This window comes from Coregonus clupeaformis, chromosome 7, assembly GCF_020615455.1.
Source record: "Coregonus clupeaformis isolate EN_2021a chromosome 7, ASM2061545v1, whole genome shotgun sequence".
NCBI classification, from domain to species: Eukaryota; Metazoa; Chordata; class Actinopteri; order Salmoniformes; family Salmonidae; genus Coregonus; species Coregonus clupeaformis.
Window position 1 is genome coordinate 39,404,510 of NC_059198.1, and position 16,346 is coordinate 39,420,855.

Sequence of the window (16,346 nt, forward strand, 5' to 3'; positions counted from 1 at the left end):
CCTGTCCACAGAAGCAATCAATCAATCAGATTCCAAACTCTCCACCATGGCCAAGACCAAAGAGCTCTCCAAGGATGTCAGGGACAAGATTGTAGACCTACACAAGGCTGGAATGGGCTACAAGACCATCGCCAAGCAGCTTGGTGAGAAGGTGACAACAGTTGGTGCGATTATTCGCAAATGGAAGAAACACAAAAGACCTGTCAATCTCCCTCGGCCTGGGGCTTCATGCAAGATCTCACCTCGTGGAGTTGCAATGATCATGAGAACGGTGAGGAATCAGCCCAGAACTACACGGGAGGATCTTGTCAATGATCTCAAGGCAGCTGGGACCATAGTCACCAAGAAAACAATTGGTAACACACTACGCCGTGAAGGACTGAAATCCTGCAGCGCCCGCAAGATCCCCCTGCTCAAGAAAGCACATATACAGGCCCGTCTGAAGTTTGCCAATGCACATCTGAATGATTCAGAGGAGAACTGGGTGAAAGTGTCATGGTCAGATGAGACCAAAATCGAGCTCTTTGGCATCAACTCAACTCGCCGTGTTTGGAGGAGGAGGAATGCTGCCTATGACACCAAGATCACCCTTCCCACCGTCAAACATGGAGGTGGAAACATTATGCTTTGGGGGTGTTTTTCTGCTAAAGGGACAGGACAACTTCACCGCATCAAAGGGACGATGGACGGGGCCATGTACCGTCAAATCTTGGGTGAGAACCTCCTTCCCTCAGCCAGGGCATTGAAAATGGGTCGTGGATGGGTATTCCAGCATGACAATGACCCAAAACACACGGCCAAGGCAACAAAGGAGTGGCTCAAGAAGAGGCACATTAAGGTCCTGGAGTGGCCTAGCCAGTCTCCAGACCTTAATCCCATAGAAAATCTGTGGAGGGAGCTGAAGGTTCGAGTTGCCAAACGTCAGCCTCGAAACCTTAATGACTTGGAGAAGATCTGCAAAGAGGAGTGGGACAAAATCCCTCCTGAGATGTGTGCAAACCTGGTGGCCAACTACAAGAAATGTCTGACCTCAGTGATTGCCAACAAGGGTTTTTCCACCAAGTACTAAGTCATGTTTTGCAGAGGGGTCAAATACTTATTTCCCTCATTAAAATGCAAATCAATGTATAACATTTTTGACATGCGTTTTTCTGGATTTTGTTGTTGTTATTCTGTCTCTCACTGTTCAAATAAACCTACCATTAAAATTATAGACTGATCATGTCTTTGTCAGTGGGCAAGCGTACAAAATTAGCAGGGGATCAAATACTTTTTTCCTTCACTGTACAGTGGGGAAAAAAAGTATTTAGTCAGCCACCAATTGTGCAAGTTCTCCCACTTAAAAAGATGAGAGAGGCCTGTAATTTTCATCATAGGTACACGTCAACTATGACAGACAAAATGAGATTTTTTTTCTCCAGAAAATCACATTGTAGGAGTTTTAATGAATTTATTTGCAAATTATGGTGGAAAATAAGTATTTGGTCAATAACAAAAGTTTCTCAATACTTTGTTATATACCCTTTGTTGGCAATGACACAGGTCAAACGTTTTCTGTAAGTCTTCACAAAGTTTTCACACACTGTTGCTGGTATTTTGGCCCATTCCTCCATGCAGATCTCCTCTAGAGCAGTGATGTTTTGGGGCTGTCGCTGGGCAACACAGACTTTCAACTCCCTCCAAATATTTTCTATGGGGTTGAGATCTGGAGACTGGCTAGGCCACTCCAGGACCTTGAAATGCTTCTTACGAAGCCACTCCTTCGTTGCCCGGGCGGTGTGTTTGGGATCATTGTCATGCTGAAAGACCCAGCCACGTTTCATCTTCAATGCCCTTGCTGATGGAAGGAGGTTTTCACTCAAAATCTCACGATACATGGCCCCATTCATTCTTTCCTTTACACGGATCAGTCGTCCTGGTCCCTTTGCAGAAAAACAGCCCCAAAGCATGATGTTTCCACCCCCATGCTTCACAGTAGGTATGGTGTTCTTTGGATGCAACTCAGCATTCTTTGTCCTCCAAACACGACGAGTTGAGTTTTTACCAAAATGTTCTATTTTGTTTTCATCTGACCATATGACATTCTCCCAATCCTCTTCTGGATCATCCAAATGCACTCTAGCAAACTTCAGACGGGCCTGGACATGTACTGGCTTAAGCAGGGGGGACACGTCTGGCACTGCAGGATTTGAGTCCCTGGCGGCGTAGTGTGTTACTGATGGTAGGCTTTGTTACTTTGGTCCCAGCTCTCTGCAGGTCATTCACTAGGTCCCCCGTGTGGTTCTGGGATTTTTGCTCACCGTTCTTGTGATCATTTTGACCCCACGGGGTGAGATCTTGCGTGGAGCCCCAGATCGAGGGAGATTATCAGTGGTCTTGTATGTCTTCCATTTCCTAATAATTGCTCCCACAGTTGATTTCTTCAAACCAAGCTGCTTACCTATTGCAGATTCAGTCTTCCCAGCCTGGTGCAGGTCTGCAATTTTGTTTCTGGTGTCCTTTGACAGCTCTTTGGTCTTGGCCATAGTGGAGTTTGGAGTGTGACTGTTTGAGGTTGTGGACAGGTGTCTTTTATACTGATAACAAGTTCAAACAGGTGCCATTAATACAGGTAATGAGTGGAGGACAGAGGAGCCTCTTAAAGAAGAAGTTACAGGTCTGTGAGAGCCAGAAATCTTGCTTGTTTGTTATTGACCAAATACTTATTTTCCACCATAATTTGCAAATAAATTCATAAAAAATGCTACAATGTGATTTTCTGGATTTCTTTCCCTCATTTTGTCTCTCATAGTTGACGTGTACCTATGATGAAAATTACATGCCTCTCTCATCTTTTTAAGTGGGAGAACTTGCACAATTGGTGGCTGACTAAATACTTTTTTCCCCCACTGTATATACAGTACATAAAACACTGTTTGATTCCAAACCTGCATAAATGATTTCCACCCTCTCATGGATTTGGCACAAGGAGAGGTTTTGTCATAATTGTCGCACATTAACAAAATGTTGTCTCTTGTTTATGTTAAAATGGGTAGGGAATGGTAGCCTTACTTTTGGATTCGGATTAGCCTTTGACAATGCTGGTACTGCCCTGAACCTCAGACACTTTCACCAGCCGGCTACCACCGGTACTCTACCCTGCACCTTAGAGACTGCTGCCCTATGTACAGAGAGTGTCATTGAACACTGGTCACTTTAATAATGTTTACATACTGTTTTACCCACTTTATATGTATATACTGTATACCAGTCATGGCTCAATATAACTACTGCTATACACACCTTTTCATTTTACATTTACATTTTAGTCATTTAGCAGACGCTCTTATCCAGAGCGACTTACAGTTAGTGAGTGCATACATTATATATATTTTTTATACTGGCCTCCCGTGGGAATCGAACCCACAACCCTGGCGTTGCAAACGCCATGCTCTACCAACATCCCTGCCGGCCATTCCCTCCCCTACCCTGGATGACGCTGGGCCAATTGTGCGCCACCCCATGGGTCTCCCGGTCGCGGCCGGCTACGACACATAATGTCCATACTGTCTACACACCATTCACATACATTTCCTGCAACTCTATCCATGTTCCTATGGGGTTTTGTACCGTATATTTAAATACTGTATTCTCCACATAGCTAATTCTAATATTTCTACAACTGTACATTGCATTTTAGTTACACTGTTTATACACACTGTTTATACATACATTCTTGACATACATAGCTCACTCTAATATCTCTACTGTTGTACATATCATTCCTAGCATATCTTGTGTAAATTAATATTGTGTAGATACGTATAGATTGCATTTGGATTACTGTTACCGTGCTATTTGGGTTGTTAGTTGGATTCGTTCTGACAGTTCTTGATTTCTTGTTGTGTTTTTTATTTTTTATTAATGTTGATTATTCCTGTACTTGTTTGACATTATACTGCATTATTAGGAGCTAGTAACATTAGCATTTCGCTTCACTGTGTACGTGACCAATAAACTTTGATTTGATTTACTGGGTTAAAGCTTTTCTTACAATAATTCACTACTGAGTAGATGATATTATGTTGAATGTGTCCAAGGGTAGAGTGGGGATAAAATGTTTTTATGTCAAGGAGTAATCTCTTCAGAAATCTTACTGTCATTTCATTTTAAAAGCAGCTTTGTGCATTATTCTTACTTGCATACAGTATGAGAAAATATTTGTAGGAAAGGTAGTGTAAATAGCATGCAGGCATAAGGCTCCTTTTGTCTCTGCTTGTGTTTGTGTTTCCTATGCTAATAGCCATTACGTAGCATGATTAGTTGCAAATATTTACTGTAAAGACGTTTTCTAATCAACATCACCCATAGAGTTATGCTGCAGATCTGGGAGCAATTATGTCCACAGCACACAAATTAACAGCAAGCCGGCATTTTTCTTAGGAACACATCAATTTACAGGCTAGCGTTTTACATTTCATCTTCTTATTGGACCCTTGTTAATGTTAACCACTTCCTTCCCCTTGAGTTTATTTTGCTTTGGTGCATGTGGCCTCTGCACATCGACCATTCACTGGTCAGACCATCCATAACCACCCTACAACAGGGTCGTGTTGCCAGACTTGACCGTAGTTTTTGGCCATGTTTGACCTGACTGGGTGATAGGATCTCAGGCAAAAATAAGTGTTACAATACTCATCTGTTGTTAGCTCTAGCTGATCATATAACAAGACAGGTACCGACTGGATACATGCTGACCACTACGAGGTATGGTCATTACTGTACGTAAGTTCTGAGGTACCAGGAAAATGAATTGCCGATCCCATTGAAGGAATCATGTTCTGCATTTGAAATATGCCCCTGTCTCATGATTGTGTCCTCAACACTCCAGTTCCCACCAGTCTTCAAAGAATACAGCCACTCAAACCCTACGCCCTACATTTTCCTCTCCTAATTACGTAATCAATGGTATTTTAAATGTACATGCAAATCACCACCGAGGTGAACTTGTGACCCATTCTTGTAACCTTTTTTGCCAGAATAGATTTGTACCAATCAGGGGAACCTGACGGTTGACTTGGAATTAAGGACACAGAGTCAGGACCCTAATTAGAGGTGTAACCTTTTTCTGACAGATAGATTTGTTTTGCAATGCCAGTGTTTGTCTAAGATCTGCGGGGACTAACAGATCGGCAGATATGCATTAAGTGTTAGGATTGGCATTCATTAGCGAACTTGTTCAAACAAAACACAATCAAACCCAAAGCCGCCTTGGTCACAATCAAAATACTCCAAATAATAGGCCTTTCCCCTTATACATTGCCCTCTGAGACCAAGGTATATGTCTGTCATGAAAAGTATTATTAAGCGTAATTAAAAAATATAAAAATGAGCGTAATTTATGTTAAAAGGGGGGCCCCATTCATACCCCCCCAACATGAACATAAGGCTAGAGGATGCCAATCATCGTGGCAGTCAATATTGATGCAGCACATTTCAATTTAATTTCAGAAATGTGCGTTAAGAGGGGGTGGGGGGAAGAGGGGGGAGGAGGGGAAGGCATCATGTCTTAATAGGCATTTCTGGTATTTTCCCGAAACAGCTGCATCTGATTTGTCACGGCAGGGGTTGCCACAATGGCTGCCGTGAGATAGCATCAGCTGCTTCCAATGGAGCAGGCCGGGACGGCCGGGGACAGGAAGGGAAGCAGGCCCGCCCCACCTCCCCCTCCCCCTGATGTCCAAAGAGACATCAAGGAAGAAGACAAAAGGCCCAGTGGCGTGGTGACTGGAGGAGAGTGGAGAAGGCCTGCAGTGGCTCTCAGAGGCATCCCAGCCTGCCCAACCCTCCAGAGGACAGGATACTTCCCATGAGGGGTCACGCTCATCCAGATCACTTCACCCAGGTGGAATGAAAACCATATTGGATGGAGGGAAGTAAGAGGTTGAATCTGTATAAACACAGAAAATGGCCTTCCTCAAGTGGATTAAGACAAGAGGGTGATCTCAGGTGCTTGTGAGAGACGTTCAAAGTGTGTTTTGAAAATGTTAAACATACTGTAAGCAATGTATTTATTGTCCCTCTCACTGAATGATGATCAGTGTTGTGTCAATGTTCAGCTAGAATGCAAATTATCACAATCATACTGTTGTAAGCAAATGCCTAATGGTATAATGCGTTATACATTTCTTACGTTGGCATGTTGTGTCCCTCAAAACACTCTGAAACAAAGTACAATACTGTATTCCATGAGTTAACGAGTTCAAAAATTCAAAAATTATATTTAGGTAGAGTATCATGTTTATGTGTAAACATCGTTTGCATTGTGTTTTTCATTTTGGATCAAACCAACATGCAAATTGTCCTGCTGCTCCCTCTACAGCAGGTGTTCTGGGGTGCACTGCTGCTCTAAACCACCATTTGATTCCTGACATTTAACAGACACACACATTTTGATCTCCTGTGGATGTTCTGCCAAATATCGAAAAGGGGGAATAGCATAAAGAACAGGCATTCAGTGCAAGGCTTTGACATTGCACAGACAGAAAGAAAATACACTTTGCAGAGTCAGTGGGGACATATTTGGTATCCATAGTAACCTTAATCAAACCAGGATTTTGCAAATTTATGTCATAGTAGCAGAACACTTTAGGCACAATTTTAATGGCAACCGTGAGGCTTAATATGTATGCATAGCTTCAAAACTCGTTTTTTTAAGAGCCATTTGGCAAATAATCCGTTTGTTATTGGTCTTAAATAGTGGCTAATTAAAACGCTGACCCCTACGACGAACTCTCTTCCTAAGGACACCAAACATAAACAGGAAAAATCTGTTTAATTGCAACACATAAATGAGTGGTTTTTTTGGGGGATGGGGGAGTCGTAATTGGACCTCTGTGAAACAAATGAATCCACAGGGGATACCCCAAATGGATGTTTAAATGCAAACAGTAGTCTAGCACTTAGACCAAGTCCTGCATGGCCAGCGGTCCCCGATGAAATCATATAAAATCAAATCAAAGAATATGGCATTTTCACTAACCAGAGCTCCTTGGCATGGGTTTCGCATCAATAACAAATGGACGGACAACTAAATTGAAATGAAAGTTACAAATGAAACGTGGTACCGAATGGTAAGATCGGGTTCTGAGGTTTTAAGAGACCTGGGGAGAAAAAAAGATTAGTGGTGGGAGATGTTTGTTTTTACACTTCAAGGATTCCTAGCGAGCGTGTATGTGTTTAAGCTCAACAGAGCCTGTGACGAACAACCTGCTCGATGCTGGGGAATACATTTGGTGAAACACAACAGCCTTCTGTAGAGTCTCTCCAAGGAACTAGTGGGAGATTATAGTGTTGTTACAGTTACATGGCCTCAGATGTGGCGCTGGTGAAATACACTCTCACTCCTATTTGCCAAACGTTGGCATTCCTCTCTGCACTTGTCAACCTTGATTGGCTACTTCTTAACTGGGACAGCCATGCAAAAAAAAAAAGAAAAGTATGTTCGTTTTTGTTTAATTTCCTTTTGTTCTACTTCTTTCTATATATGATGATTTGACATGCTGATTTGCTCCTATTATACATGATATATATGATGACTTTCCAGACCAAGTCTATTCTAGAGGGAATATCCTCATCTGTTGTAATTCACTAAAGGTCCAGTGTGATGTCATAGATTAGATTATAATATATGTCACTACTGAGTTTTACAACAGCACATTCATATTAGTTGGAATGCCTTCTTGAATACATGCTCATGGTAGAAGAGACAAGGTTGGTGGAGTCCTGCACTCTATGTACCTCAGTCAGTTTAGGGCCACACTGTCTGCTCTCTGTTTCGATTCTCATCGACCAATAGATGGCAGTATTTCACAAAACATGTGACAGAAACAGGAACTAGAGGGGGTTGGAAAGAGCCCATGCACCACTGAAGCAGATTTACAGCTACTTATATTTAAATCAAAAGATGGGAGCTTGTAAAGGAGCATTATGGAAGATTATTTCCAAACATTACATTTCATTATATCTATATATATATATATGTCACATATGTATGAACTATGAATGCCAGTGCCGCTTTTATGGTATATGTTTGCTTGCTCAAATGGACTTGTAAATGTAGGTAACACAGCATATGTATTTGTTATAACAGAGGGACACTTGTCAGTGCAATTTGGTTTAATGTGTGATCCATGCATCAGAAATGAGTAAAAGACATTGGTTCATTGCTCTTGCCATATGAGACAAGGACATGTGATCCACCATGAATATCAGACGACTGCAGATGGTTTATTTACAAATGATGAATGAATGTATTCACTGAATGGGGTTAGACTTCCAAGAATAATATCACAAGACGTAATGCATCATAATATACTTTATATGTAATATATCATATCTTTAAAATTCAGACCACGCTTTGCAGTGCAGTATTCATTTGAATTTGTTAAATTGTGATTTTCAGTTCAATTGTAACGGCTTGTAGATAGAACAATCTTAACACCAGAACAAAATACACAACATTAATTACAGAAACGATTTAGTTGTAATATTTGATTTGATTTAATCATTTGTGGTTATAATGTCATAACGTCTGGCATGTACATATCCCTGCCCTTCAATTGGATGTTTGTGGACCGTGTTTTTAGAGGCAGCTGCTCGTATGTTAAGAGAGGACATAAAAACGAAATAAACAAATTGCAGCAAATGTTTCTTCAGCTGTCGTGCAAGGGAGGGTTACACAATAATTTTATTTATTTATTTTTCGATTTTGCCAGCCTTTAAGAGAGTTAAAGTGTTCTCTGCACAGGGAGCAGGGAGTCCAGGCTAACTTCGAGACAGATGGTTGTGTGTGAATCACAAATCTGAGTAAAAAATATTCACTAGACTAGAACTTCAGCATACACAGAGTGTAGTGAATCCTGTAGTCACAGTCAAAGTATGTAGCTAGTCATACTGAAGGTACTTTAAAGGATAATATTTTCACCACAACAAGGAAATGAGCGAGGTGGTATCCTCCGATTGTCCTGATAGACTAAGAGCCACCATTGTATTAGGGACATAAAGTGGATCCTTCAACAATGATGGTGGCATTTGTACAGGTACCTAAGTTGATGCAAATGTTCTGCCTCAGCAACTCCCCTGCCTTCCCTTCTGATACTCTGGGTCACAGTGGGGTCACAGAGTCAGGTGACTGAATGGGTGTAGGGTGTACTGTACCTGTGCGGGGCACGTGCCCCCAACCCCCCTACCTACCCCTCATCAGGTGAGTGTGAGACCCCTCTGTTCCCCGTCCTGCCCTGTTGGTTTGTCCCACCTTGCCTTGCTGCATTGGGATCTGAGGTGTCCCGTCAGTGTTTAGGGGGGGGGATAATCAGGGCCTGGGCTCTGTAATGAGCAGCCCAGGTTCTTTCCTCTTTCTGGTTCAGCTGCTCTTCTCCCTTATTTCACGCTGCGCTGCCCCCAACTCCGCTGGCCCGGCTAAGTGTCCTCTCCTCCTCACCGAGCACACAGAATGGGGAGGCACACAGCGGAGAGAGAGAGAGAGAGAGAGAGAGAGAGAGAGAGAGAGAGAGAGAGAGAGAGAGAGAGAGAGAGAGAGAGAGAGAGAGAGAGAGAGAGAGAGAGAGAGAGAGAGAGAGAGAGAGAGAGAGAGAGAGAGAGAGAGAGAGAGAGAGAGAGAGAGAGAGAGAGAGAGAGAGAGAAAAAGAGTGAGACGGGCGCATGCATGACTGGTCACTACTCCATACCATTCATTCCAGCAGCGATGGGAACTGCCCCCCCTTACTGTGGGGCTTTAACAAGTCTACCCCCCCCTTACTCTCCAGTCCCTTCTTTGAAAGCTGCTATTTCAGGAATCTTTGCCAGCTTTTCCCTCTCTATCTCTCTCTCTCTCTCTCTCTCTCTCTCTCTTTTCAATTTATCCCTTTCATAGCAGCTGAAGTGACCCTGGTCAGAACAAGGATTCTAAACTCTAAGAGACCCAGGAAAGGTATGGGGAGAGAAAGAAGGGAGTGGAGTTGAGTGGAGTTGCGTCTTTTCAGCGCATTAAGTTCACTGAAGCCTGTAACACAGGGCCAATATGGTGCTGTTGCCCACTAAGCATAAAAAGTACACAAATTCAATGAGTGCATTAAAAAGATGAAGGGGACAAGTAGGTGAAAATAAATCTTAAGTATTATTATGATAAGAAGAAGGGAAAAGGAGGCACTTTGCTTTTACATTTTCTTTTGATGAGAGGAAAAAAGGATATTCACAAAGGATCATAAGTAAGCTACTAAGCTGGAATCATTGGAATGATTCAACGCATTTGAACTCGGGGAAAAGGCTTCCGGGACAATCTTTTGAATTAGGTAAACCTGTCACATTTTTTAGGTGAAGAGTGGAATTGAAAGCATTTATTCTATTGAAGTTAGGCGCCAACCCACAACGTTTTGGGGGCAACTATATGACTTTAAGAACAATTGCTTGCCTACATCAATTTCCAATAACTTCTTGTTGTATAGGCTATCACGAGACTATATGACTGTATATTCGCACTAGACAATATGTGTTTCATAGTATCTACAGTGTGTTACATAGTACTATACATACTTTAACATCAATGCAGTAGGAACAATATTTCCAATAGTAAGATACTTTATGTACAGTATCACATGCACCGATTTTTGTATGCGATTTTACTGACTTGTACTGTATTTCCTACAATGTCTTCCCCTGTATCTTGTCTGCCCTCATGCCTCAGATGTCCTCTTTGTTTACGCTACAGTGTGAACAGTGCATCAGAAATGTCTGAGCTACAGTTGCTAACTGTATTGCCTTGCCTCTGATCAGGAACAGTAATGAACCTCTGATACCTCTGAAGTCAAATCATTTCAATGCTTGGGAAAGAAGGCTCCTTGTGAAGGAGATAACCAGGAGGAGGAATCAATTTGCACACAAGAGGGATATTAAAGCAGGTGATAAATATTATCATCGGTGCCGATCGCCTTTCCCAAAGTAGCCGTGTAACTGTTTTCAACGCTGTGAAATCCTTTATCGAGCTGTCGCTGGTTGACAGAAACAATTATCCGGAGAGGGAGGTAAATGAATAAAATTAGCACTTCCAGCCTCGCACGTTCCCCGCCTGTGGCGATCACCACGCGATGACTTCCCAAACTCTTATCATATCCCGGCAAGCAGAGCAGCCAGCGTTTCATATCTCCTCCGTTCCCCCCTCCTTCCCTTCCCCCTGAAAGGAGGACGTCTACGGTTGGTTTAATCACGCCATTGTGATTGTGCACGGATAGATTATGGTCTCATAATGGAACTCACCTTGGCTGCGGAGGATTCTAACCAAAACATTGTTTGGTGGGGATGAGGTGGTGTGTGTGTGTGTTTTTGGTTTTACTATCTTTGTGAGGACCAGAAGTCCTCATAAGGATAGTAAAACAAGGAAAATTGGGGACACAAAAAGGCTAATTTAGGCTTAGTGGTAGGTTTAGGGTTAGAATTAGGGTTTGGGTTAGGGCTTTTGGGGGGGGTGTATCAGTCCACATACTTGACATACATTTTCTTTGCAACAGGAAACATTTAGCCCAAATGTTCCCATGTTCGGAGGTGACTTGTGGTTTTTTTCCCCCATGAGGGCTTCCATTCCGGGGTCTGCTTTGGAAGAAGCTTTAGAAACTATTAAATGAGGTCATAATAGCTTCCTCCTTCCACTCCCCCTCCTCTTCACCCCCCCTCTGTGCGCTGGTCCCCAACATGCTTCCTGTCGGAACCACAACAAGTCTAAGCCCAGTCTTTATTTAACCTGTCCTCATTTCCATAAATGTATATCCTCACCACATCTATGGGCATGGGGTCTTGTTTGCAAAACTAATAAAGTTGGTAATGCTCCGCAATTTGCTCTGCTGGCAGCCCCATAGGCATTACAACAACGTGTCCAGCGTTTGTTGGCAAGGCCTGTGTAGTCTCTTTGGCTGCCTGGCTTATTGGTATTATAACTCCTTTTAAAATCGGGGTTCTCTTGGGGTAAGTTCTCTTACTTTAAATGTGTAATGACAGATAAGTGCAGCGTTCACTGCGTGTGTGGTTCCTCTCCTTTGGCTCAGAGATAAGGAACTTGGCTTTTTTCTCCTCCATCGGGGAGCGATAACTTGCTGTTCTTCATTTAACAGTTGTTTAGCATCATTAAATGTAATCAGCATAATGGAAAACGTCACTTGTAATACGTGGAGGTCGGCGATGATGTATTGTTTTCTCGTATTGTTGACGCGGACATTTGAGTATAAGCCCCAATTTCTGGTAAACCGAGAGGCTCACATTTCGAAATGTTGAATGGGAGTATCGATGCCATCCTGTATGCCCTGTAGCAAGTCGGGGGGAGATGAGGATATGCTGTATAGGATATCCAGGAAAAATACTATTGCAAAACCCTAAGCCTGGAATAATGACATTATTGAATTTGACTGTGGTGCTTTTTTTGTTTGTTTTTTACATCTTTGGAAACAAAACAACACAAAGAAGTTTCTCAGAGGCGACTAGTAATTGACCTTGGGGTCTATTGTAATGCTTCAGTTCCAGTTGAAATTGTAGTCCACTAATTATACATATTTATTTTTTTACTTTGATCTCCAAAAGGCAATTCGACTTGATTTCTGCCCTGATGCTCAACTGATTCACTGGCACTTCTGCCCGATGGTGTTTACGCCAATGTTTTGAATACACACTATTATGAACTTATTTCATGTCCCCTCACAAGTAGTTTAGGGAAATATGATTACATTCCAGTATATTCATTATACTAGTATGCCCCTTCAAGTGATCCTTTGTCTCTGTAGTCTAAACACACACACACACACACACACACACACACACACACACACACACACACGCACACACACACACCAATATTGTGAATATGTGTGTCTATGGTAGATACATTCACTCACACACATACACACACACTGTAGGAGTTGCCACCTCTCTGCAGAGGGAGGTCTCTCTCACAGAGTCCCCAATCCGTGACATTCAAGCCCATGCTATGATTACAAGGCAGATGAACACATGGCAACAACGTAGTCTCAGGGGGAGAACAATGTGGAACAGTGGAATGGAATGATGCGTGGAACAAAGGACCTGGGAGAACAGGTTAAGAGTCAGCCACCGGGTTTCCGCACCACAGGGGTGACCATGGGAACTTGGTGGAACACTCGAGACCGTGTTGCATCAAAGACAAACGTGGGGGGGAACCCTAGAAATGGGTTATTGTATCGCCAAGGCTATTTACCTATTTTGGGGATTAACATATTTAATTCCCTCCTCAATCCTGTCGGAGTTAATGCTCTCACATTTCCAATTATCCAACTAAGTGTAACGCGGAGGGTATCGGTAGTGAAGAATCCCTGGCTGGGATGGTTTACTTTCCAGGCCTCTGTGTTGTGCTAGCGTCACATGAGCATGTTGTGTTCAGTGTTCTGCTTGTACAAGGAAGTAAATAGCGTCGGAATGAGTTACAGTATTATTGCTCCATCCAAGTTGTCCCTGCCAGCACTAGATGCTTTAGTCTATCCCCCTCCACCCCTTCCTCATGTCTGAATATCCAACCCAATCCAACATTCAAAGCCTATCCTCCCATACCTACTGCACCTATTACAGTCTAATAGGTTGGGTTTTGTTTTCCCATGCAGCAGACAAAATGAAGTTTCAATGAGATCCACCTGGAGTGGCGGGTTCCTAAATAGGGTGGTCAGTTCCACCGACAGGGGCAGGAAGTGGGTCTCAAAGCCCCTGGTTTAGCCCCTCTGTCCGAGCAGAGCTTTTAATAGACATCTCATTCATTACTGGGATTCCTTACAGATGGCACAAGTGATCACAAGAGTGGGGATGGGGGTTGGGGTGGGGGGCAGTGTGTGTGTGTGTGTGTGTGTGTGTGTATCTGGCCACGTAAGCCCACTTCTTCGTCTGCCGTGTTGACACCAGGCCAGAGATAGAGATGTGTCAAGAGTTTCCTCTAGCCTTTTAGTGTCGGAAATAAATGGGTCATGGTCTTCGATTAACAGCGCATCCTTCATAATCCAATAATTACACAAAGACGGCACAGACAAACAGACTCTCTCTTCCAGTTGTGAACTTTGAAGCTGATTGACCCATTCACTCTTTTACTGTAATTGCTGCATGCCATTCGGATTCTCCTTTTGATGTTCTTTGCTTGTGCGCAATTGTCAAGGCCGCTACCTGTCCTAAACTCATGTATTGGTTTGGAGTCTTTTCAGTGGAAAGAAGCCCAGTACCAAAATAAGATCTCACAGAGTAGTTAGAAGTAGAAGTAGAATATGCTCTCTGTGAGGGGTTTTTCTAATTGGTCTAAGACTTGTACGCTGGGGAAATTCACGGAGACATGAGTGGGCACTGGTTTCCCATAAGGCATTTCATTGTGGGTGGAGGCGTTTCCTGTCACAAGACTGGCGTCCAATGGCACCAGCTAGACAGCCACAGATCCTGCTTACACAGCATTAATGACTGGTTCAGTTTCATTAATATCACACAAAACAACTATGACTGTCACGATCGTTTATAGACGGGACGGACCAAGGCGCAGCGTGATATGCATACATGTTTATTAACGAATAAACACAACGACAAAACAATAAACAAACGATACGTGAAGTCCAAGGCAGCACAACACAACATACCTTAACACAGAACAAGATCCCACAACCCACTAGTGCCAATAGGCTGCCTAAGTATGGTCCCCAATCAGAGACAACGAGCGAAAGCTGCCTCTGATTGGGAACCACCCCGGCCAACATAGAAATAGACATACTAGATACTCCACCATAGAAACAACACAACACGGAATATACACACCCTGACTCAACAAATAAACGTCCCCTGAGTCAGGGCGTGACAATGACATACAATACAGTACAAGAGATTCTTTAATTTGTTCTGGAAGAAGTTGGAAAAATTGTCAATGGGGAATGTGCATTATTCAAATATTGATGCTCAACTGAGACAGAAACTGTCAAATTTGATATGCTACAGTATACATATAGTTAGTTTTATCCTACAATTAATAATTCAACAGCCTTGACCTACAGAGCCAACATACAGATTTTCATGACACCAAATACTACAGTAAACACCCCCCTCAACATCCCCATCATGATTATATAACTTATGAAATTACTCATCTAGTATAGGAGGTTTTCTAAATCTCTATTCTGTCCAGCCACCATCATGTAAAACCAAAGTCATGCTCCTGGCATTTGAACCCAATGTGCTGCAGTGGAATCCATCTGAGATACCCTGGCAGTTTACAGCTAAGGCCAAGAGCATCATACATTGTAATGGATTGTATAATTAAAAGAGAATGCGATGAGGGCTTATAGAGCAATATCAGAGGACACTGTCCAGTATGTGGGGGGAGGGGGGAGTGTGAGTGGGAGGGAGGTGGGGCAGAGGAGTGTGAGTGGGGTGTGTGTGTTTGTGTGTGTGTGTGGTGGGGGGATGGGTCAGGGCTATAGTGGATGTATTTTCATTTGCCTATGTATGTTAAAACTTCACCTCTTTGATACCAGTAGACCTGTCCAACCACAATCATCTCACTAGAGAAATCTCTTCGCTCTGTAATTGCAGGCTGAGCTAACAGCAGGTCAATCTACCAGTTAGCGTGGGCAAGCAGGCAGGCAGACCCATCTCATCTCTGCTCTCCATCAGCACTTGTTGTACCACTTGAACCCACTCCTGAAAGAGAAAAGCCGGAGCTTTCATTTGGCCAGTTTGAATCCCCCCTCCCCCTCACCCCTCCCTTCTCCCATCTCGATTCTTCTCCCTGGGTGACAATCCAGCCATTGTACCCCTCCCTCCCTCCCTGTCACCACCCTCCCTCCCTCCCCATCACCTCCCTCCCTCTCTCCCCTAGCTACTATGAGCTATATTACTTTGACCTCCCTCCATCAATCTGCTTCAATTGGATAATGATCTGTAATCACTTTCTTTCAGGGGAGTCTATAAAATGGACCAGGGCTTCTGCTCCTCCCGGGAGACTTCCTTCTGTTCTCTTCCATGTGATCTAACGCTCCCCATTTCAGACCACTAACTACCCTTCTCACATGGGCCACATGCACTCGGCAGCCGGCACTGGGGATGGAGGGGGTAAGCCTCTGTTGATTTTTCATGGCCCCCGCTCTCCAATGGAAAGGGGCTAAGCCGGACAAGGCGGGGCCCGGCAGGGGGGTTCCCTAAGCCAAGGGACCCCGCAATGTCAAGGGGCCACCTCCTCCATTATTGTTGGCCCTTCATTAGGTCGTTTTGTACCCAGGCCTTGTAATCGATAGAGCCCCCTTACGTCGCTTAGGAGAGGGGGAGAAATAGAAAAA